The sequence below is a fragment of the Pinus tabuliformis genome, chromosome J, assembly GCF_031772625.1.
Source record: "Pinus tabuliformis cultivar Carrire ecotype Pingquan chromosome J, CPIR1, whole genome shotgun sequence".
NCBI lineage: Eukaryota > Viridiplantae > Streptophyta > Pinopsida > Pinales > Pinaceae > Pinus > Pinus tabuliformis.
In genome coordinates, this window is record NC_142295.1 from 91,596,041 (window position 1) to 91,619,774 (window position 23,734).

The window sequence follows — 23,734 nt, forward strand, 5'->3', positions numbered from 1 at the left end:
TTTTTTATATATTTTTTATATTTTTTAATTTTTGATACATATATGTCAACAAAAACATGTAGAATGATGAAATAGACATAAAAAACATAAAAAAACATAAATTGATCATTGAACCATATCACATCAATCATCTAGAAATTATAATCGTCATCAACCATGTCCACAAGTTAGTAAAATACATATTACAACTACAACATATTGAGTCTTATAAATCATGATTCATCAAATTCAATATTAAAGTTTCAACTTCAAGCTTTCAGAATTGAAAATTCAATAACATTTATCATCATTGATCACCAAAGTTGTACTTGTAAGCCAAGTTTAACCATTACAAGAAGTAATATCGAAGATATTTCTAAGTCCTAACTTCTAACTGTTAACATGATATGAAATGTTAAAAATTTATAAAATGAAACATGAATAATGAGATGAAATGAAACAACTTTAGTCTTTCACAAAGCATCATATTCATAATTCACAATCATTACCAATGAGTTATAATTGCCAAGGCCCAACTTCAAACTTCAAATTTTCATTGTCACAGTGATATAATGCTTACAAAAAATATCATAATGTCATAATGATATGAAAGAGTCAAGAGTCAAGGACTCAAAACTCAACAGTTATGAAAACTAAAGTCTAATAGAAACTAAAAAAGACAAGTAAACTGTAAATCTACATGTGGCCCTTGCCACGAGAGTCTCCAGGAGTATAAGCAGGTCGTGGTGGTCTTCTAGGAGTCTCCCGCACAGACCGACAACCAGAACTAGAGCCTCCACGCGAGGGTGTCGATGGAGGTGGCGACAGCAATGGAACAAGACTCGGGCCCCGAGCACTGCTACTGGATGGTGGAGGTGGAGGTGGCATGGCTGCTGCAGCTGCTTCATTTTCATCCCTTACAAGCTCCTCTTCTAGTTCTTCAATATGTACAATGCCATCCTCCAAATTGTCGTCCTCAGGGTGATTGTCCCAAATTTTATATGTGGGATCTTCATTAGCCCGATCACAGTAATGGCTCAACAACCTCAAGTTGTAGTGCACATAAACCAAGCTTTCTGCTCGGTTTTCGTTGAGTCTGTTTCTTTTCACATTATGTATATAACTGTAGGTGCTCCAACACCTCTCTGCAGAAGAAGAATTTACAACCTGTGAAAGAACTTTTTTTGCCAATTTTGGCAAAAGTCCGTGGCCACCATATGTTTCCCACCATGTGAGAGAATCAAATTTATCTTTGTCGTCCACTGCATGGAAGTTACCATACAAACCAGTGCCACTGAAGTATCTGCCTATTTCAAGGCGCACAGCTGCACATTCCTCCCTGTCAGGCACCAACTTTTCTAATGCTTCCAGAGATCCTTTAGTTACCTCTTGATCTAAATGGGGTTTGGTCCTAACCCCACCCCCTGCTGCAGGTTGGCCCAACCAAGATGTAGAGTAGTATTTTGGCGTAAGGATATACGCCAAGCAATGTAGTGGAAGGTTAAGCCTATTCCACCGTTCACACACACAATCATGAATCAGTTTGTACAAGTTGGGATCTTTATTATGAACAATGTCTTTTATTTCCCCCAACATGGTATCCATTTGCTCATACACCTCGCCAATCACTGGTTTGTCTGTATCTGCAAACCGAATCATGTGATAAATTGGCTTGGTGAAATCCAATACCTGCCTCACAGTTGTCCAAAACTGCCCATCAAGAGCGGCCTCCTCCACCGTTTCAAAACCTGCCATGTCAGCTACATTTGTAGCCCTTTCCTTTAACACCTGCCAATGTGGACTTGATACCATGCTAGCTAATGCCTCTCTTACCTTCAAAAGGCGCCTGAAGGTGAGGTAATAGCTACCAAATCTAGTCCTCGCAATCTTCAGCAACTCCAATCTCGAGTGACTGCGGAAAAGGCCATGGGTATTGCTATGATTTGTAATAAATTTTATCATTTGTTTTCCTTTCTTGTACAAATCACCAATCCATTGGTATTGTTCATTTTTGTTTTTGACAATGTCATGCAACAGAAGGTTCAATGTGTGAACCAAACATCCAGACCAAAATATGTTCGGGTATTTATCCTCAATAATTGCTCCCGCTGCCTTACAATTAGGAGCATTATCAGTGATGACTTGGATGACATTGTATGGGCCAATACGCTCAATTGTTTCAAGTAATGCTTCTGCAATGTTGATAGCGGTCTTGAACTTGTCTGAGTAACCATGTGCAGCTAGAAAGATGGGACCACTAACAGACACAGCAAGAACACTTATCAATGGCTTGCCTTTTACATTTGTCCATCCATCAGATACAATGGACACCCCATTGTCAGTCCAAGAACTTGTCATTTTATTCAAAGAATGTGATATTTTTGCTTTTTCATGATCAAGGCCAACAGTTCTTGCCTTGTCATACCCAGGGCTCTTGTATCCTTTAGGGGCATCATTTATGGCAGAAACCATTTCGTGCCAATAAGGTGAGCGTAGAACATTGAATGGTATCCCACATGCATAGAGGAACCTGTAAACTTTTGAATCCACATCATTCCTCACCCCTCATCAAGGAAATATGATATGGTTCTACGCCTTAAAGATGATGACCCTGTGCCTCCATGTCCATATCCACTGCCTTGGGAGGATGCTGAAGGAGTTCTTTGTGATTGTGAGCTTGGTTCAAAGAAACCCCTTGATCTTTTTGTTCTGTATTGGGCGTCCTCCTCTTCCTTTATGTATTTGGCTCTATCTGCTGTTGACACCGCTGCACAAGTTTTGATTCCTATTTGTTTCTCTCCATCCCATGGCCTTTTCCCGCAGAGGTGTCTTCTAGCACGGGTGTATGAGCCTGTGTAATCAATGTTGCAATGGGGGCAATGAAATTTAGTGGTTCCACCCCCTCTCCCTGTTTCAGCCCTGTGAACATATTTCCACAATGGAGTTTGGTCTTGTTTAGTTTTTTGAGGGTCATGTTCACCCTCCTCCACCTCCTCCTCACTGGGGTTTTCACCCATTTGACTTCCTCCGGCTTCTTCATCCACCTCTTCAGTTTGAGGCCCCCTCCGTTTCCTACTCTCCACCACCATAATAACCATAAAAGGGACCAGGAAGAGGAAAATGCCAATAAATATCCCCAGGTCCATGGTGTTTGATGTTTGTAGGGTTTTGAGTCTTGAATCTGCAAATTAATTTAGTTTATTGGGATTAATTCATTTAATTTATTAATTTAATTTAAATACATGATTTTTAAACAGTTAAACTCAAACAACTAAATTAAATCAACTAAATTAACTACCTAGCCAGCTAAACTAACTAGATTACTAAGTTACTTACCTCTGCAGGCTTGCTCCTCGCTCCTTGGCAGTTGCTCCTCGCTCCTCAGCACTTGCTCTTCGCTCCAATGCTCTTGCTCCAGCTCCAAATTGCTCAATGAAGTGATAATGAAAGTTTTTTTGGCCCATTGGCCTTATAAAACAAAAACAAAATTCAAAAATTTTCATTATTTTCGGGTCCGGCGGATTTTTTTTCCGCCGAACCGCTCCCGACCCGGCCCGATTCGCTCCCGACCCGGCCCGATTCGCTCCCGAAGCGTTTTTTAATGCCCGGGAGCGATCAGGGAGCGATCGCTCCCCGATCGCTCCCAGGCATTAAAAAACGCTCCGGGAGCGCGGGAGCAATCGCTCCCTGAGTCGCTCCCTAACAGACCAGGGAGCGTAAATTTTTTTACGGGAGCGATTTTGGGAGCGCGCTCCCGAGCCGCTCCCGCCCGGAGCGCACTTCGGGAGCGGGTTCGAAGGGGGGGGGGGGGCGCTCCCCCGCAACACTGGTTTACCCACAAAGTCTGACGTCATCCTCTCAAGTATATTTCAACCCATACTCGACTGTGCCTCAAATTTACCTCAGAATATGCCTTGTTGTTGCCCGATGTACCCTTTTTGGTTCCACCATGAACTGACTAAGGGTATTGTATGCGAAGCAAATATCTGGCCTAATGTTGAACAAATACATGAGAGACCCGTGGGGTCGACATGCTTGTCATCTGATGCATCTATCTTCTTCCAATTGGTAATCATGGGTGTAGACATGGGTCTGCAATCCTGCATTCTAAACCTCTTCAGAATATTTGTAGCATATCTTCCTTGCCCAAGGAAGATCTCCCCATCCTTCTTCCACACCTCCAATCCTAGGAAATAGTGCATCAACCCCAAATCCTTCATGTCAAATTCTGTTGTCAGGTTCCTCTTGCAATCCACTATGCTCTCTAATGATCCTGTCAAGAACAGATCATCCACATACAAAACTAGAATGAAGGGCTTATCCTCTACCATCAAATAGTAAAGATTGGGAGCTATGTCACTCTTGACGAACCCCATTTGCTACAAGTAGGTGTCAACTCTACCATACCATGCCCTAGGAGCCTGCTTGAGCCCATATAGATCCTTCTTCAATTTGCACACATGGGTGCGTCTTTCATGAGTCTCAAAGTCCTCTAGCTATTCTATGTACACATCCTCCTCTATCACTCCGTTCAAGAAGGTTGTCCTGACGTCCATTTGGTGAATCTGCCTTCCTATCTGAGCCGCTAGAGATGTAACTGACCAGATAAAGTCTGGAAACTAGGGCGAAGATTTCCTCATAATCTATCCCTTCCTTTTGTGCATACCCCTTTGCCACGAACCTAGTCTTGTACTTTTCCACACTGTCATCTGCCGCATATTTGATCGTATAGATCCACCTCAAACCTACAACTGATTTGTCTTTTGTCCTGGGCACTACCTCCCAAACATCATTCGTCATGATAGAGCTATACTCTTCTACCATGGCATCTATCCACACCTGACGTTGTGCGGCCTCTTGAAAGCTGGAAGGTTCTGCAACCCAAGCTACCAATGTTTGGTACCTGTCAGGTTGTCTGCGTTGTCTCTTGCTTATCTTAGGAGTTCCAATAAACTCTATGCATCCTTTAATGTCTGACGAACCTCTCTCCCGGCTCGACCACTAGTCGTGGGAAGTTCAGCCAGCTCCTCCTCATCGTGTCTGTGCTACTCCATCTGCTGAGAACTCCCCGGATTTTCTAGACCTGAGGAAATACTTGTACCGGTCACAGTACTTGACCCATGTGACTGTCCTCCTGCTTGTCCCACCAGCTACTCCTATGGCTGGACTAAAGGAGCTTCTACTGACTGATTTTGATCACTTGCAGGCAGCTCATGAGACCTCCTGAAAGCTTGGTCCTCCATGAACTTCACGTCTCGCCTTACTACTATCTTCCTACTACTAGGAATGTAGATTTTGGATGCCTTTGAGGTTTTGTTGTACCCAACGAAAAACCCCTTCTCTGCAGTCTGATCCAGTTTGGTCCTTTTATCATCTGGCATGTGACAATAAGCAACGCTGCCAAAAATTCTGAGGTGACTGACTTCAGGCTTCTTCCCCGTGAAGACTCCTTCTGGAGTATTTTCCCCAATGCTCTATGAGGAGTCCTATTCTGAATATACACTGTCATGTTACATGCTTCTGTCCACAGAAATCTGTGGTAGATCCCAGTCATATAACATAGCCTTTTTAGCTCCAACAATGGTCCTATTTTTCCACTCCGCTACACCATTCTCCAGTGGATCATATGGAGTTGTCCATTCTCCCTTGATGCCTTCCTTCGCACAGAAATCTGTGAAGTCTTTATCAATATACTCTCCACCATTATCTGAGCGAAGTATCTTGATCTTCTTCCTTATTGCATTCCCCACGAGAGCTTTAAACTCTCCGAAAAGATCGAAGACCTCATCCTTGGTCTTCAAGAAGTAGATCTAGGTTTTCCTGGAATGATCATCAATAAAGGTGACGAAATATTCGGCAATGTTGAGTGCTCTAGTGGACATCGGGCCACAAATATCTGAATGTATAAGTCCTAACACGCCATCAGCTCTGTTGTCACTCCTTGGAAATGCTACCTTAGCATACTTTGCAAGTACGCACCCTCTGCACACATCATCGTGTTCAGTTCCTAGTTCAAGAACCCCTGATATTCTTTGAGCATCTTGTGCTCCATGATGTAGATGTCCCATTCTTCTGTGCAATAACTCATTCAACTCCTTCCCACTGCTATTGTTGTTGCCTATCAGTGCCACTGGAGAATCGATTTGTAACTTGTACAACATGTTACTTCGAACTCCAATTTGTCTTACCTTCTTCCAGCTCAGGTGTTTGACATACACTTTCTTCCCTACGAAGTGAATATCATACCCTTTATCATGTAACTGGGATACTAAAATCAAGTCATACCCAATCCTGGCACATGCAATACATCTAAAGCACTGGTGCTTGCTCCTGACTCCCCCTGAAAATCTATGGTACCTCTCCCTGTTGGAGTACATTTCGTTCTATTTCCCATAGTAATCTGGAAATCCATTTTCTCCTCTTTGTAGCTAGAGAAATATTCTCTAACCCCTGTCATGTGAGTTGAAGCTCCACTGTCAATGTACCAAACTCCTTGTGAAGTTGATCCTGCTAAGCAAGAAAATTCATCTTCCAATCTGGAAGACAAATCTGAAGTCTCTTGAATGTTACTTCGGTCCATGGCTATACTGGAACAAATTAAGTGTGCTATTTCTCTTTTCCTCCTGTCACAAATTCTGCTTTCCAACCTGCAACAAAGCTTTCTGCGTCCAACCAATATTTTGCTCAGCAAAAAAATCTACTCTGCAACTACTCCCTCTAACTATTGGAATCACTAATCTGGGCAATTTGATTTTCCTGCCTCCTTCCAATGGAAAAATCGAACTGCTGCCCCTAGCAACTCGAACTCCCTGTTCTAGGCTCTACGCAGTCTCTCTGTGAATTTCGATTTGCTGCTCCCTTTAAACGATGAAATTCCTTTCTCTGCTTCTGAGCTTCCTGGCTGATCAATTAGGCTCTGATAACATGTGAAATTTTATCTATTGCAGCTTTTGGAGATTTATTCTTCTAACTTAGAAATTATTTCTGCAGTTTATTTACTATGGCAAATAATGAATAAAATCACAGCTGCAATTTTCACCATAAAAATATTGCAGAAAATAAAATACTGGAAACTGAGAAATTCTAGCACACACAATTATTTTTGGACAATTGTCCCCGGAAAAACCCAACTTGGGAAAACCGGTGCAGCAGATGAGGGTTTTATTATTAATGTTCAACAGCAATTCTGAGTACAATAATTTAGATGCCCAGCTGGCAATCTAATCTGAAGAAAACACTAACAAAAATATTGTGAGAATTTTCTCTCACCCGCAGTTCTTTTTTGCCCCCGAAATAGATTCCCCACGCTTTGCGTTGAGATGCCTACGTCAGCCTCTACGCAGTCCCTACGCTGGCCCTCTGAAAATTTTGGCCTTCCTTCCTTCGACTCTTCCGGGAACTGAAAACTTTCTCCCAGAATGTTGTTTCTCTCCTCTTCCACCTGCTACTCACCCTCTGGCTCTATCTTCTCTACTAAGTTGCTGCCACTGAGAAAATAGAATTGCCTGGGCAATTGTGTATCTGTTGTTGGACACCTAATCGTCTATGGGTTGGTACGGAATATGAATAGGCACCGAAGTCCAAGAAAACCTTGGAATATGGAATCCAACGGTCACTCTAATGTATTATAAATGTACATCTAAGTTAATAAGAAATGAAATTCACTATTCTATCATTTATAACTGTTCACATCCCACGTGGGTTTAACATGGTATCAGAGCAAGCGATATCCTGCCCTGCTCATATTTGAGCCACTTGTTTTGTGGCCTCTTTGTGCATGTCATTTCTGCCATCAATTCTACATTTCATAAATGTTTTCTCAACTAAATTCTAGCTATGATCTTTGCCCTATAACTGTCATTTTCTCTGCTGCTGCAAACCAATGCAAGTTATTTGGAAGAGCGTTTGTGAGCAAGTGGGCATAGTCTCGAACTTTGCTTTGTGATTGTTGGTCACGGATTTCTCTAGATGCGTTGGGCATGTCTGTCTCTATTGGCATTGTCGATGTGCAGCCAAATTGGTAATACCACGGCTCCCATACCACCATTGGCTACGGTCCACTACCCCTTGAAGAGATGCTCCTGGTGTTTGATGTCCTGAGAAATGCGTTGCAACATGCAACAGTTCCTGGACAGAGATAACAGAGCTCAGGATTGTTGTTTGCCTATCAAAGTAAGCAAAAATTCTTGGTAGTCTCCACAGCTATCTGCAGCTATTACATGCTCTAATGTTTTGGTAGTTCTTTTGTGGTATTCTTCTTTGATATTACTCAGGACAGTCTCAGCACGAGTCACCACCACTCGCATAAGGGCTTCTTCATCTGTCCCAAGTTTATCTTTTGCCAACCTCAAAACCTTTGCAAAGTATCTTTCAGTAAAGCAAACGCATTTGATAACAATTCGTAGTGACTCTAGGAAGTCTTCTAGCTTCCCATTCTTCAAGTCCTTGTTGATATGATAACAATAGTCATCTTTGTAATAATTGAAAGTGGCATTCAACTGTGCCTTACTCCTTGTAGTTATTATGTGAATGAATTCCTCGTTACCAAAAGCCTTGTCCTTTATAGCTTCATGTAATTGCTTAGCTTTAGATTTTGCCAAGCGCATATGAACTTCTGAACCTTCATATCGGTAAGAACTTACAAGTTGAACTAGCAGCTTGTGGAAGTCTCCATGAGTATGAGAAACAACATCTTCCTCCAGAGATTTCTTGTAACGTATATGATATGCTTATCTGACCGACCACAGCTCAGTTGAAGATGGAGCACAAGAGATTTCCAGAAGTGACCTGTTCTTTGGACTCCACTTCTTTATCGATTCATGGGCTAAAAGGGCATCTCGTTCTGTGGGATCCAGTGACCAAAGGAGCAGAGCTCTCTCAAAATCTTGTGTGAGTTCTGATTGCAATCGCTTCAGGAAATATTCCTCATACAACTGAGTGTACGTTTGCCTGATTGCTCTGCGTTGTGTTGTGGTTCTGTGTCCCAAAATTTCCATAATCAACTTCTCATTGTGCCCCTATAGTTGAATGCAAATTGTTGGTTCTATGGTGTGAAATTGTTGCAGTGTTGAATGTTGGTCCTGAACTATGGTTCGTCGCTAACTTGTAAAGCCGACTTGGGAAAACAATTGAAGCAGTCCTAGCATTGTATGGTAACACGGTTTTGAAGACCGTATAAGGTTATTTGTTGGTTCATCAATGTGTGTTGGCAGTAAGGCATCCCATTTTCTGTGGTCACATAAAACTCCAGTAGCCACACTCTAGGCCCACGCAGTAGCCACACTGCCATAGTTGTTGTCATTATTTGTGGTGTGCGTTAACACTCCTTGTTTATAAGTGTGTTGAAATTTTATATGCATTGAATGGTGCAATCAAAACTAGTATATATGTGTTTAAGCTCCGTGAGAAGAGGGCGCAAGTTCGATTAACAAGGCATTGCAGTTATCGTTGGAGTTTGGCTCTAGTAAAATGAAGGTAGAAGATTTGCATTCCTAAAAAAAAAAAATTGCAATCACAAGATTGGAAGAAGCAGTCACCAAGTAGAACTGCCTTGCATGTAAATTGTAGTTTTTGGATACAACATTTGATCAAATCTCTACAGAACTATACGAAGCCAATCTGCGCCCATGTCTTTGCGTCATTTCCACAAGTGATGGTAAAGCTTGCTCACAACTTATTATTTTGAGAATGCTTGAATTTGTTTTTGTTCATATATAGCACTGGACGTGGTCAAGAGTCCAACAGAAGCTTGCTATTCATCCTATAGTTACATCTATTTAGCAATGGGAACTATTTTTATGTGTGCAAGCCAACACCATTTTTCTGCTTCAATTATTGTGAAATGGATCGACTTGATGATGCATTGGAGCTATTAAAAACCTTAATTCATTCCATTGTTGATGGGATGGTAAACATCAACAGGGACACTCTTGCTGACATTAGAACCTGTCTACAATATGCACAAGAAAACATTGAATTTTTGCAGCTTGAATCACACTTACAGCGAGATGAGCTACAACAATGTAATCGTCATTCTGAACTTGTTTCTGTTCAGAACAATTCTCTTTTTGAGTCAGAAATTGACTCCCATCAACATGCAGAAACTAATCAAGACAGTAAAGTTGAGGCTAATTCAAGAGTAGATGTGCATGCAGATTTAGAAGTCCAGCCTACACTTCCCAAGCCAATCATCAAACCTTGGGAAGAGCTTTTCCATAACAAGCACAAAACCGGACTTGGATATGATAAGGAGGTTTCCCTTCACATTCCAGATTACTTAAGGCCCATCCAGTTTCAGAGTGCTGGATTTCTTCTTAACAATTCACCTTCAGCTATTCCAGATTATGCTCCTCCACATTTGCAGCCAAAAGTTGTTAAATGCCAACACTGTGACCGAGTTGGCCATATGAAAGATCATTGTTTTGATCTTCATCCATGTGAGCACTATCATAAAACCACTCATTCTTCAAACAAATGCTTCAAAAACAAGCCTCCTGCAAGAACAAAGATTCATCTTGGATGGATCACTTCTTGGCAATGGCCTTCAACAGCCAAGAAGATATTTCAGTCTAATGTCAGAACTTGTTCTAGAGTATTGAACAATCTTGCAGTTGAGTTTTCTCCATCATCTCACCTTGTATCTAACTGAGGGGAAGTGATGGTCATCTACAAGTTTCAAAGCCACATCAAGCAAGCTTGAGCCACAACATGCCATACGAGATTCAGAGTTGTAGCCAGAGACAAAGATGCCCCTGAGTATGCCTTCGGTTGGTGGTCATCCTTAAACCATCACAGGTTGAGACCTCTTTTTTTAGGTTGAGATACTCCCTTTCTATGTGGGGTGAGACCTCCCTTTCAAAGTTGAAGGTTTCCCTCTTCAAAACATGAGGAGCACTTCCTCTAGCAGAAAACCTCAACTTCATGACAAATTTGGAAGAGTTTCAAAAACTACGCTAAGTATTCCAACGTTGGTGGTCATCCTTAAACCAACCCCCTTATACCAACATTTCAGAGAGCACACTGACCCTAATGTTGCCATGCATTTTTGCACATTTGTATTACAACGCTCTTCTTGGACTCATACATACCCCTTCGGATTAAGGGGTGGAATGTTGGACACCTAATCCTCTATGGGTTGGTGTGGAATATGAATAGCCACCAGAGTCCAAGAGAGCTTGGACTATGGAATCCAACAGTCACTCTAATGTATTATAAGTGTACATCTAAATTAATAAGAAATGTAATTCATTGTTCTATCATTTATGACTATTTACATCTGTTGATTTGGGGTAGCATCAGATGTGCTCTAGCCACGAAAATTGGTGGAAAGGCTAAGGCGCATGAGATCTCCAACAACCAGAAAGGGTTTGGACAGATTCTAAACAGTTTGGGAGATATTAAAATAATTAATATTTTTAATGGAGTCCCTAAGCCTAAACTTAGGGAAAATAAAATATTAATGTGAATTAATATAAAACTGTGTTAGAATGGTCCAAAAGGCATGGATCAAGCCAGATCTAATCTTAGCCACTGATTAGGCACTTAATCTCAGCCATTGATTTGTCAACGAGAAAAGTATAAGAGGAGAGTTGAGGATCACTTGGAGGACACACCAAGAGATCAAGATTTCGACTTTTTGGAGTTGGGTTTGCTGAGAAAGTTGAGAGAGTGATCAAAGTTGCAGCTAAGGGGCAGTGAATACAGAAGCAGAGAAGCAAAGATAGCACCGAGAGGATCAGCGCAATAGCCGGAGAGAGGGACGCAAAACTAACCAAGGGTTCATGTAGAGCTAGCCAGGGCTCACGCAGAGGCGACCAGGAGCCGCGCAGTACCTCAGAGGGCCAGCGTGAGTGACGCAGAGGGCCAGAGGACTGACGCAGTGCCTCCAGAGGCTGATGTAGGACAAGCCAGAGTGACGTTGGGCTAACACCGAGCCAGAAAGAGCTAACGCAGTGCCTGGAGGTTGAGGTTGGGGCTTTGTGGGGCAGATTGGAGCTGTGGAGCTGCCGGAGTGTTTATCCGGGGTTTCAGCCGGAATATCTACTTCCAAGTAGAGAGGTACTACTACCGAGATTTTTCTCTATTGGGTGAACTGGATTTGGCACACAGATTGTATTCTGAAACTGCTTAATAAATCAAACCCTCAAATAGCTGCACCGATTTTCCCGCATTGGGTTTTTCCGGGGACATTAGTCCAAAAACAACGGTGTCACTTGTGTGCTTGTTTCTATTTCCTTCAGTTGATGATCTGTAATGTGTTGAGCATGTACTTATATTTATTTCTAGTATTTACATGGTAAATAACTTGTTAATTAACAGAACAAGTAGGTAGGAATAAAGCATTAAAGTACATGAAGGGTTTCTAACAGTTAGACTTAGAAACTTCAATATGGTATCGGAGCGTGGTTGCGGATCACAGGAGAATTGAGGACATCAACCGAGCAGAGCAGCAGCAGCAGAAAACAGTTGTCCCGAGTGACAAAAGTTGTTTCTAGCATAGTAGCAGCAAGGAAGGGGTGACGCAGTGCCTGCGTCATCAAGATTGAGCCAGGAAGAGGCAGCGGAAAGACTGAGGGAGGCAAAGATAGGCTCACGCAGAGCCACACAGAGGCCAAGAGGGCTGACGCCGTTGGCTGAGTAAGCTGATTTGTCGGTGCCAGGATTGCGCAGAGCCTAGGAGCTCTAACCTTCAATTTGTTGGGGTTTACGAGGCTGTGGGTAAGTTGCAGAGTGGAGCTGGTGGGGTACTATAGTCAGAACAGTACCTAACAGGGCAAGGCCAAGGAGGAGGGAGTTGCTACCGAGGATTTCTAGTCGAGAAATCTGGAACAGTGGTGCAGTTGCACTAGCGATCGGAGTGGGGGGCATCTTGACATTCACAGAAGGGTTTCCAAGATGGAAATCGAGACTCAGAGGGAGCCACACCGAGAACTTCCAGGAGGGAAGTAGAGGAGCAACAAGATGGCAGTGAACGGGGTAAGAGACCAGGACAGTCTGGACGGAGCCTCAAATTTCGTAGTCTGGAAAGCCAAAATCTTATCCGTTCTAGACAAGAATTGTCTCAAGCACTTCGCCTTGAGGACGATAGTTATCCCATTTGACCCAGCTAATAACGACAAGTACGAGGAGGACATGGCAAGGGCCAAGAGCATCATTCTTGAAGGGGTCAAGGACCATGTAGTACCACATATTGTTGAAAAGGACACGGCAAATGAGATGTGGGAGGCCCTAAAGAAATTGTACCAGCATACTTCTGTGCAAAGAAGGATGTTACTAGAAAATCAGCTGCGATCATACCAGATGCAGAAGGGAGAACAGATCGACCCCTTCCTCAATCGATTGAAGGAGATCCGGGATCAGTTGACTTCCATAGGGGCCACGTCGGATCAAGAATTGATGGTGAGAACAACCTTGAACGCAGTCTCAGAAGACTGGGAGGTGTTTGTCCAGAGCATACTGGGCAGGGCGACCCTTCCAGATTGGGAGGAAATGTGGGTTGCTCTTCGCCAAGAAGAGATCAGAAGGCTAAACAAGGCAGGAAGAAATGGCAAGGGGATCAAAATCAAGAAGCAAGAGGAGGTGGATGTTGTCGTACCATCTGAGGGAAAGCAGGAGAAACAGAAGAAGAAGGACCTCTCCAAGGTCAAATGCTTCCACTATGGGGAGTTGGGTCATTAAGTGACCCAGTGTCCAAGGAAGAAGAGCAAGGGAGAGGCCTCTGAAACGAAGGTTGCGCCAATAAGGGCAGAGAAGGAAGTGGAGACAAACGATGATTGTGCCATGAGTGCACTCACACCACTTGAGCGGATGTGGGGAGACATCGAGCTGTAGTCAGACGGACCACAGGCGATGAGGGGCAGGATCCTCGAGGTACCCAGCCTCTTGGATTAGACCTTGCTACGGGAGCCTCGAAGAGGAGTAGCAGTACTGGCAGATGTCAGTAGAGGCAGATGCGGATGGAGCAACAGAGGGAGCTACAGTGCAAGATTCTCAAGACAGCGTGAGGTAGTAGTGCGAGAAGCACAGGAGTGTTGCACTAGTGCAGGATAGCACAGAGAGGTGTGCAATGGTGCGAGATGCAGGGAGTTGTTGCAGCAACGCAAAGGTTAGAGTGGGAGCACTTGTCAGCAACAGAGGGAGTTTCAGCATCGAGGGTGTCTCTAGCCTGACAGAGATGACGGAGTTGGCAAATTAGTTACTTACTTCTCAATAACTGGGTTGCAGTGTAGCAGTTAGCAGTGACAGTACTATGGGCAGCACAATGCAACATGATTAGAGGGGATGTAGTGCAGATGTAACAGTGGCAGTGGCAGGGCCATAGGCAGCAGCACGGATGCAGAGGGAATTGCAGTACGGATGCAGCAGTAGCAGTGGCAAGGCCATGGGTGGCAGTACAAGATGCAGTAGTGCAAATGATGGGCAGCAGGCCTAGCATTAGCACATGGACCGATGCCGGATGATCAGGGCAATACTCAGTGAGGAGTATTGCTAGAGCACAGTCCTCGCTAAGAGGGAGTGTTGATTTTGGGTAGCATCGGATGTGCTCTAGCCACGAAAATTGGTGGAGAGGCTAAGGCACATGGGATCTCCAATACCTAGAAAGGGTTGGGCAAATTCTAAATAGTTTGGGAGATATTAAAATAATTAATATTTTTAATGGAGTCCCTAAGTCTAAACTTAGGGAAAATAAAATATTAATGTGAATTAATATAAAACTGTGTTAGAATGGTCCAAAAGGCATATAGATCAAGCCAGATCTAATCTTAACCGTTGATTAGGGGCTTAATTTCGGTCGTTGATTTGTCAAGGAGAAAAGTATAAGAGGAGGCTTGAAGGTCATTTGGAGGACACACCAAGAGATCAAGATTTCGACTTTCTAGGGCTGGGTTTGCTATCAAAGTTGAGAGAGTGATCAGAGTTGCAACTGAGGTGCAGTGAATACAGAAGCAGAGAGGCAAAGAGGGTACAGAGAGCATCAGCGTAGAAGCCGAGAGAGAGGGACGTAGAGCCAGCTAGAGGCCACGTAGAGGCAGCCAGAGGCCACGCAGAGGCAACCAGAAGCCACTCAATGGCAGCTAGGAGTTGTGCAGTGCCTGAGGAGAGCCAGCATGGGTGACGCAGAGGCTCCAGAGGCTGACGCAGAGCCTCCAAAGGCTGACGCAGGGCTAGTTTGGCTGACATTGGGCCAGAGAGGCTAACGCAGTCCCTAGAGACAACGCTAGAGATTTCGTGGGGCAGATTGGAGCTGAGAGCTATGGAATTGTTCATCCGAGGTTTTTAGTCGGAATATCTGTCTCCGACTGAAAGGTACTACTGTCGAGAGCATTCTCTGTTGGGTGAGCCATTTCTCGCACCCAGATTGTATTCTGAAACTGCTTAATAATAAAACCTTCAAATAGCTGCATCGATTTTCCCGCATTGGGTTTTTCCGAGGACATTAGTAAAAAAATAATGGTGTCACTTGTGTTCTTGTTTTTCCTTCAGTTGATGATCTATATGTGTTGAGCATGTGCTTGTATTTATTTTCAGTATTTACATGGTGAATAACTTGTTAATTAACAGAACAAGTAGTAAGAAATAAATCAAAAAGTACATGAAGGATTTCTAACAGTTAGACTTAGAAATTCCAACAATACTGTAGCTAGACTGCTCCTCGCTATACACAATCTCCGATGAAGTGACATTGAATATTGATGTACTTCGACCTATCATGAAACATTGGATTTCCAGAGAGCTTTATGCAACTCTGATTATCACAATAGACACTGGTCGCCTCCATCCTCTGCCTGAATAAGCTCACTAGCAGCTTCCAAAGCCATATAGCTTCGCACGTAGCTTTGTTAGCTGCCATATACTCTACTTCTACAGAACTCAGCGCTACTAACTTCTGCTTCCTGCTACACCAAGAAACCATCCCTGATCCAACACTGACGCAGTACTCAGCGATACTTTTCCTATCCATTGAACTACCTGCCCAATCTACATTTGTGTACCCACAAAGTCTGACATCATCCTATCGAGTATATTTCAACCCATACCCAACTGTGCCACGAATGTACCTCAAAATATGTCTCGTTGTTGCCCAATGTACCCTTTTGGATTCCACCATGAACTGACTACAGGTATTGACTGCAAAGAAAATGTCTGGCCTATTGTTGACCAGAGACATGAGGGACCCAATGAGTTGTCTATACAAGGTGGGGTCGACATCCTTGCCATCTGATGCATCTATCTTCTTCCAATGGCTAATCATGGGTGTAGACATGGGTCTGCAATCCTGCATTCTGAACCTCTTCAGAATATCTGTAGCATATCTTCCTTGCCTAAGAAAGATCCTTCTGCCACACCTCCAATCCTAGGAAATAGTGCATCAACCCCAAATCCTTCATGTCAAATTCTACTACCAAGTTTCTCTTGCAATCCCCTATGAGCCCTAATGATCCTGTCAAGAATAGATCATCCACATAAAAAACTAGAATGAGAGGCTCATCTTCCACCATCAAATAGTAAAGGTTGGGATCTGCGTCACTCTTGACGAGCCCCATCTGCTGCAAGTAGGTGTCAATTCTACCATACCATGCCCTGGGAGCCTGCTTGAGCCCATATAGAGTCTTCTTCAATTTGCACACATGTGTGCACCTTTGCTAAGTCTCAAAGCTCTCTAGTTGTTCTATGTAGACTTCCTCCTCTATCACTCTGTTCAAGAAGTTTGTCTTGACATCCATCTGGTGAATTTGCCATCACTCCTTTCCTTTCTCTTGTTGTTCTGCTTGTTTGGACAATCCCTCTTAAAGTGTCCAAATTCATTGCATCCAAAACATTGCACTTTGGACATGTCTTTCTTCTTGGACTTACCAAACTTCCCCTTCTTCAACTTCTTGACTCAGGCTAGAAAGGCTTGAGATTGTTCATCTGATCAAATATCATTGTTGACCTTGATCCTTGGTTCCTCCAATATGCACTGCGCACAACTCTTCAAAGGGAGTTGAATACTTTGCAACAAGCATGCTCAATTTTGGTGCCAATGCATTCCGTACACAAATGGTTACTTCCAAATCAGTAGTAGGTTCCCCAAGTCCTTGCAGGTGGTCTCTTAGCTAAAACACTCTCATGAGAAAGGAGGCCACATCCTCATCCTTTGACTTCTTCATTCTGTACAACTTGTTCCTGAACGACATCTTTTGTCCTGTTGGACTTACCGAATACAAATTCACTAGCTTGTCATACATGGCCTTGGAAGTCTTCGGATCTGCAACAAATGGAACAAGGGAATCCTTAATTGATTGAATTATGATCCTTTGAGATCTTACTTCCCCTTTCTTGTACTTTGCTAGTTCTTTTGTCTTAACTTTCTCAAGTTTAGTAATTTCTCTAGTAACATATCCCATTACTTCTTGTTTTGTGAGTATTAAGTCAATTATTTTCTTCCATGTTAGATAATTCGAATCCCCAACAAGCTTATTACTCTCCTTGCGCAAAGAACCCATATGACTTGAAGATTCAGACATAGTGTAATAATATGTTACTTACTTGAGATCACGCTTTTCCTTGACGATGTCTTCAACCTTCTTGAAGTCTTCAAGACCTTCAAAGGGTTCTTGATGATGCTCTTGAAAGATGTTCCCTAGGATTCCTCCACCAACAGCTTCCAAGACTTCCTTTTTGCGAGATAAACACCCTCCTTGCGAGATTGATGTAGTCTTGATCTTCTTCAATGTAAAAACCCTAGATTAGAAGGGTCTTCTACCAACGACCCTTTAACCAGATACCCTCAAGATACAATTTTCCTTATAGTCTTCTTCTTTCATGTTTTGAGAGCTTCTTATCTTTTGATCTATTGAAAAATGTAACTAGGTTCGGTCTTCATAATGACATTTGTAATTGTGATTTTATGTAATTTATGTAAAGAATAAAAATAAAATTATTTTGTAATGCTTGATTCATGGGTTTCATGCTCAAGGAGTTTTATTATTATAGTTAAGTTTCCCATTGTGAGCCTTTAGGATTAGTCATCATGTCATAAAGTCTATTGAGTCAAGGTCAAAGTTTGAATACCCATTTGGGCATGTAATTTATTGTAAAAGAAAATTTGTTAACCCTCTAAGACGATGTCACAAGCTCAACTTGAAGTCAGCCTCAAGATAATTCTAGAAAGGCGTGCCAGCCTTGTCACAAGGAGAAGTCAACTCATTTTTTATGGACAGACCACTATATATAGGGTAGCTCGGCCTCACTTAAGGTCACAATTCGGTCAAGTAAGAAAGAGAAAAATAGAAGTGCGAAGATCACAAGAAAAGTCCTATCACCAAGCGAAGAAGGAAGGATCATCACCGAGTTTATTTTCTGATCTGTTTTGGGTTGTTACACTCCACACGTACGAGAATCTAGGGTTGTCTACTGCAAAAAGGACAGAGATACCACAGTCATATTGAGAGAGCAGATTTTGGAGAAAAACAAGTTGTACTCAAGCCGAGTTGAAGAAGAAAGAGATTCCATCTAAAGCAAAGAAAATTGAGGGACAAAATCTCTCTCATGAGTTGCAACTAGGGTTTCTGAAAAGGGCGAGAAGTGGTAGGCCTGATCGAAGGGACCAAAATCTGAAGGATAGTCAAGCTAGTGGGAGAAGGAAGAAGTTTGACTCTTGTTGACTCAAGGAAGAAGAAGTTGGATCAAGAAGGCTTGTCACTTGGTCTTGGAGAGGTTTTTGTGTCTTTGTCATATTCTTGGTATTCGTCAATTAAAGTCTCTATAAGAAGAAGAATTCGTTTGGGTTTTCCTCTGAAGTTGGAGAGGTTTTGGCCCTGGCTGATCGCCTACATTCTGTCTCTTGTCTCTTTATTGTTTATGCTCTGGTAGTTGTTTGATGAAGAAGAACACTATAATAATCTAAGTAAAGAGAAGATCCTAATCTAAGGAAGTAAAAAGGATTCACAAGCAGTTATCATTACAAGAGAAATCTCCTAATCCTGATGCCCTGGATTTCTCAACATGCTATCAGAGTTAAGGTGACAAAAACAAGGAAAGGGCATCTCATCAAGGGACACTCAAGCATTCAAGGACCAAATCTCGAGGATGGCATCAAGACAAATCTAGAAGATCATCTTGAAGTCAAGATCTACAAAAGGTGTCAAAACCCTAGATTAAAGAAGAAGTCTTGGGATCCTCAAATCATCATCTAAAGACCACAAAGACCTTTCTCAAGTTGAAGAAATCTACAAATCCAAGTATCTTGAGGACTATTCATCCAAGAGAAGTAAGATCAAGGACCTTGTCAAAAAGTTTTAAGGCAATCTCCCTTTTGTTGAACCAAGGTCCTTACCATTGAAGAAGATCATCCAAGAAGTATCAAGACATCATCAAGAAGTCATCATTGATCATCATCAACAAAGGCATCACCATCAAAGGATCTAAAGTGATCTCCCTCTTTGTGGAGTCAAGGATCACTCTTGAAGAGAACTATCTTCATCAAGGAGAAGTTCTCTATTATCTATATCATCATCAAATTCAAGGAGGCAGCAAGTAGAAGAAGCAACTTCACAAGTAAGTATATTTATGTCTACATATGAATCTGTCAAAATGTCTTTTTGCAAGGAAAGCAAAAAATTGGTTGGGGCTTCAAACTTTCTTGCATGGAAGAAGAGGATAGATCTAAATCTCATTGAAAATGAGGTCATGGAACATGTCAAAGGCTTAATCACCAAACCTGCAAAAGAAGATGCTCAAGCACTTGCAAAGTCTATGTAAGTGGAAGTAAGGGCTCAAAGGATTCCCATAGAATCCATCAAGGATCCCCATAGAATCCATCAAGGATCCCCTCATCCCATATGTATCCAAACTCAAAATTTTAGAAGAAATATATGACAAACTGGTAGAGTTGTTTTCCGTAAGCACTGCAAGAGAAGTTATCTCATTAACGCAAGAACTCTACAAGCTAAGGATATCAAAAGAAGAAGGAATAGCCTCATACTTTATGAGGATATCTGAAATAAGAGGTCAACTTCAAGATCTAGGAGAAATAATGTTTGACAAGGAGATGACCACCGTAGTACTAAATTCACTACCAAAGGAATGGGGTAACTTTACTTCAAACATTTATGGAAAGAAAGAAGCTACCCCATTCTGATCCAAAAGTTGTAGGTCTGATTGAAGGGACCGAAATCTGAAGGATAGCTGAGCTAGTGGGAGAAGGAAGAAGTTTGACTATCATTGACTCAAGGAAGAAGAAGTTGAATCAAGAAGGCTTGTCACTTGGTCTTCGATAGGTTGTTGTGTCAAGGATCCTGGTCATAGTCATGGTATTCGTCAATTGAAATCTCTATTAGAAGAAGAATTCTTTTGGATTTTCCTCTCAAGTTGGAGAGGTTTTGGCCCTGGTTGATCGCCTACATTCTGTGTCTCTTGTATCTTTATTGTTTATGCTTTGGTAGTTGTTTGATGAAGAAGAACACTGTAATAATCTAAGTAAAGAGAAGATCCTAATCTAAAGAAGTAAAAAGCATTCACAAGTAGTTATCATTACGAGAGAAATCTCCTAATACTAATGCCCTAGATTTCTCAACATGATCAACAATTCTTTCTAGCGTCCTTCTAGTTGCCTTCCTTGTTGACCTTAGCTCTAATACCATGTTAGAAAATTGATAGTGGCAACTATTAATCTTATTTTACTTAACCTTGATAGTGCTTATGAGTCTTTAGTTATCCTCTTTATCTTCTTTAGTTGGATCTTTCATCAAACAATATCAAGAACAATAACAGTAACAAAAAGAGGACACAGATATAGGCTCTCTGCCAGGCAAAACCCCTCCAAGGGGAAAACACATAAGTTCTTCTCTTCTTAGGATCTGCTTAAAATGAGATACAAAGACCCAATCCCTAGACCACGTCCTTCTCCCAGTACCAAGTTGGCCCTTTCTCAAGTCCTTCCTTTATTCTGCACCAAACTGCTACACCCTTGATTTGCCTGCTATAGCATTGCTACTCGACCTGCAACTTCGACCCTACAATTTCGGTCTTGCATCTTCCAAGGAAACCCTAAATCAACCTCCTCTTGAGACCTTCTTGGAGCAGGATAGCTCCTCCTAAGGTCAACGTGGTCTAGACTCTAGATCAAGTATCCTTCCTTCCAGCTACAAGATGATGCACTGTTAATTTTCGGGTTAGCATGTTCTTTGCTTAGGTCAATTACTTCATTAATCCATTAGCAATCACATTAACCATTACCATATGACAGTAACTAATGAAAGAACATAACACATAAATGCAGAAGAGAAGAGGACAGCAGAGTTGGCAAATGCCAGGGAAAAACCCCAAAATGGGGAAACCCTTTGATCAATTCTTCTTATTATTATATCAAAATGTTCAACAGAGAGAGAGAGTACAAAAGTCAAAACTGATTTGTTGATCCAGGTGGATGTTGGTGGCCACCCACCTATCCCATTTGGACCCCCACAACTATCTCTTTCAGTTTTTCAGTTTCCGTAGTTGTAGCACAAGTTACTACTTTTAGCAGTTTTTTGGGTCCTGAACTTCCGGAGCCGTTTTGAGGCCCTAAATGACGTTTTTTGGGAAATCTGGGAGCAAAATCGATGTTGCTCTTCCCAAAGTTGTAGTGCTCGGATAGATTTTTCTAACGAGCTATTGCACGCGTCAAACGGAGATTGTATGCCAAAGTTACGACTCCGGGAAGTTGATCTACCAATTTACCCAAACGAGGCCCACAGTTTAGTTTTTCATCTTCTAGGGTTAGGTTTTTGCATGTTCGGGGTTTTCCATTGTTTCTCAACAATAAATAGGCCTTTGAGCCTCATTGTAACACAGTTCAGAGGCATGTAGTTTCTTTCCATTGCTATTTGTAAGCATATTTTAGTATTTTACATTAATGAAATGAAGTATTATTTCCATTGCATCTCTGTGTTTATGGTTATCTCTGTAATTTATTGTGTTCCTGTTTAAATCTCGATCAGTGGTATCAAAGCGTTCTGCTTCTTCTCTGTTTTTCTTTGCATGTCCCCAACAAGGTCGGGATATAAGGAGTTAGGACTTGAACTGGTCGAACCTTTGCAAGACCATCTTCGCAAATCCAAACGGCCTCCCATGGAGGATGAGAAGAAAGACGAGGGGGCAGGAGATCGTATCAAAATCTTGCTCGAAGAAGCCCTCGAGCGATAAAGGAACACGATGATCGACAACTTTGCGCAAATCCTTCAGCGGCTACCTAGAGGCGATGCATCGGCTTCCAGCAACTACTTTGGAAATGCCACGCCCTTTACGATACAAGTTAATTTTGAAATCCCCATATTCGAGGGTCAAATAGACGCAGATGCCGTAGATAAATGGTTAAATCTGCTAGAAGGGTATTTTTCTGTTCATGAATTTTCGAGTCGGGAAAAGATTGTTTTCGCTCTTCTCAAAGCAGCCCCCCATGTGAAGGACTCGTGGGAAACCTACTGCGAGTAGAAGAATGAAAGTACGAGCTAACTATTTTCAGCCGCACCCACTTGGGATTCATTCCGGGATGCCATCAAGGAGCAGTACTACCCTGTCAAAAGCTATGAGGACAAATACATCAAATGGACCACACTGCGGCAGGGAAGGGACCAAGATGTGCCGGAGTTCACAAACATTTTTCATAACCTTCGCACACAGTTGGGTATCAACAACTCTAAGCTACATTTGGTACGCAAATACCGCGGCTGCCTACACAGATACATCCAGGAAGAGATGGAGTTCCTGAACATCTTCTCGCTCGGCACGACGTACCGATACGCTGTCAAAATCGAGCAAAATTTCAAACAGAAGAAGCGAGAATTCGGATCTGCAAATCCGAAGAACAAAGGACAAAGCCAAGGCGGGGTGACCCAAGACAACCCGTCGAAGCCGCAAGAAAACAACAACACCACAAAGTCGAAGAAGGACACAGGAAAGTGGTGTGAGTTCCACAAGAGTCCCACTCATAACACAAGTGTCGGACCAAGCAGTCGCTGGTGGCCGAGTTGAAGGCTTCAGAATCAAATGCATGTTCCGACCCTGAGTCAACACCCGACAAGAGGAGTGGCAAAGGGAAGCAAAACATTGATGCAAAGCCCAGCATCACTGTTGCCACCGCCAAGATCCAGAAGAATGAGCCCGAAGACCCAGAAGAGGGGGGGCGTCTTTTCCACTCATAGATGTGGGTGAAGGGTTCGCCGCTGCAATTCATTGTCGATAGTGGCAGCCAAAAGAACCTCATTTCAGCAAAGGTCGTGAAGCGGTTGGGCCTACCGACTACACCACACCCGCAGCCGTACAGTATCGGGTGGCTTCATGAAGGACGAGATCTCAAAGTTCGTCGGCAGTGCCGCCTTCCCTACAGCATCAATCCCTTCACAGACGAGGTATTGTGTGATGTTACACCTCTGGATGTTTGTGATGTACTATTAGGCCAGCCATACTTGTGGAGGCAACATGCTGTGTATGAGTCAAGGCCTCACGTTGTCATTATTACTTTGGGTAATTCATTATATAGGATACCGGAGGTAGCCCCACCTACCGCCACCTCTTTGATCACTGCCAAGAAAGGCAGCAAGCTCATCTACCAGACTAGGAGATTCATTTTCTGTCTGGTTCGCTCCCAAAGTAAGGGGAAGATCATCACCACATCCATGACCCCCGCAAAGGGTTCCTCCATGCAGCAGCAGCAGCGAAGGGATACGGTCATGAAAGAACACAGGAACAACTTCTCCTCACCCACACGGGTGACACACAAGCTTCAAGTGGG

General features: G+C 42.7%; 1 protein-coding gene and 1 pseudogene across 2 annotated transcripts in view; both read right to left on the reverse strand.

Moving 5' to 3' along the window:
• Positions 1–23,734, reverse strand: part of LOC149225662 (pentatricopeptide repeat-containing protein At1g10910, chloroplastic-like) — a 277,506-nt gene that overhangs the window by 167,843 nt on the left and 85,929 nt on the right. The window lies entirely within an intron of this gene.
• On the reverse strand, positions 8,127–17,486 carry LOC149225663 (annexin Gh1-like; annotated as a pseudogene).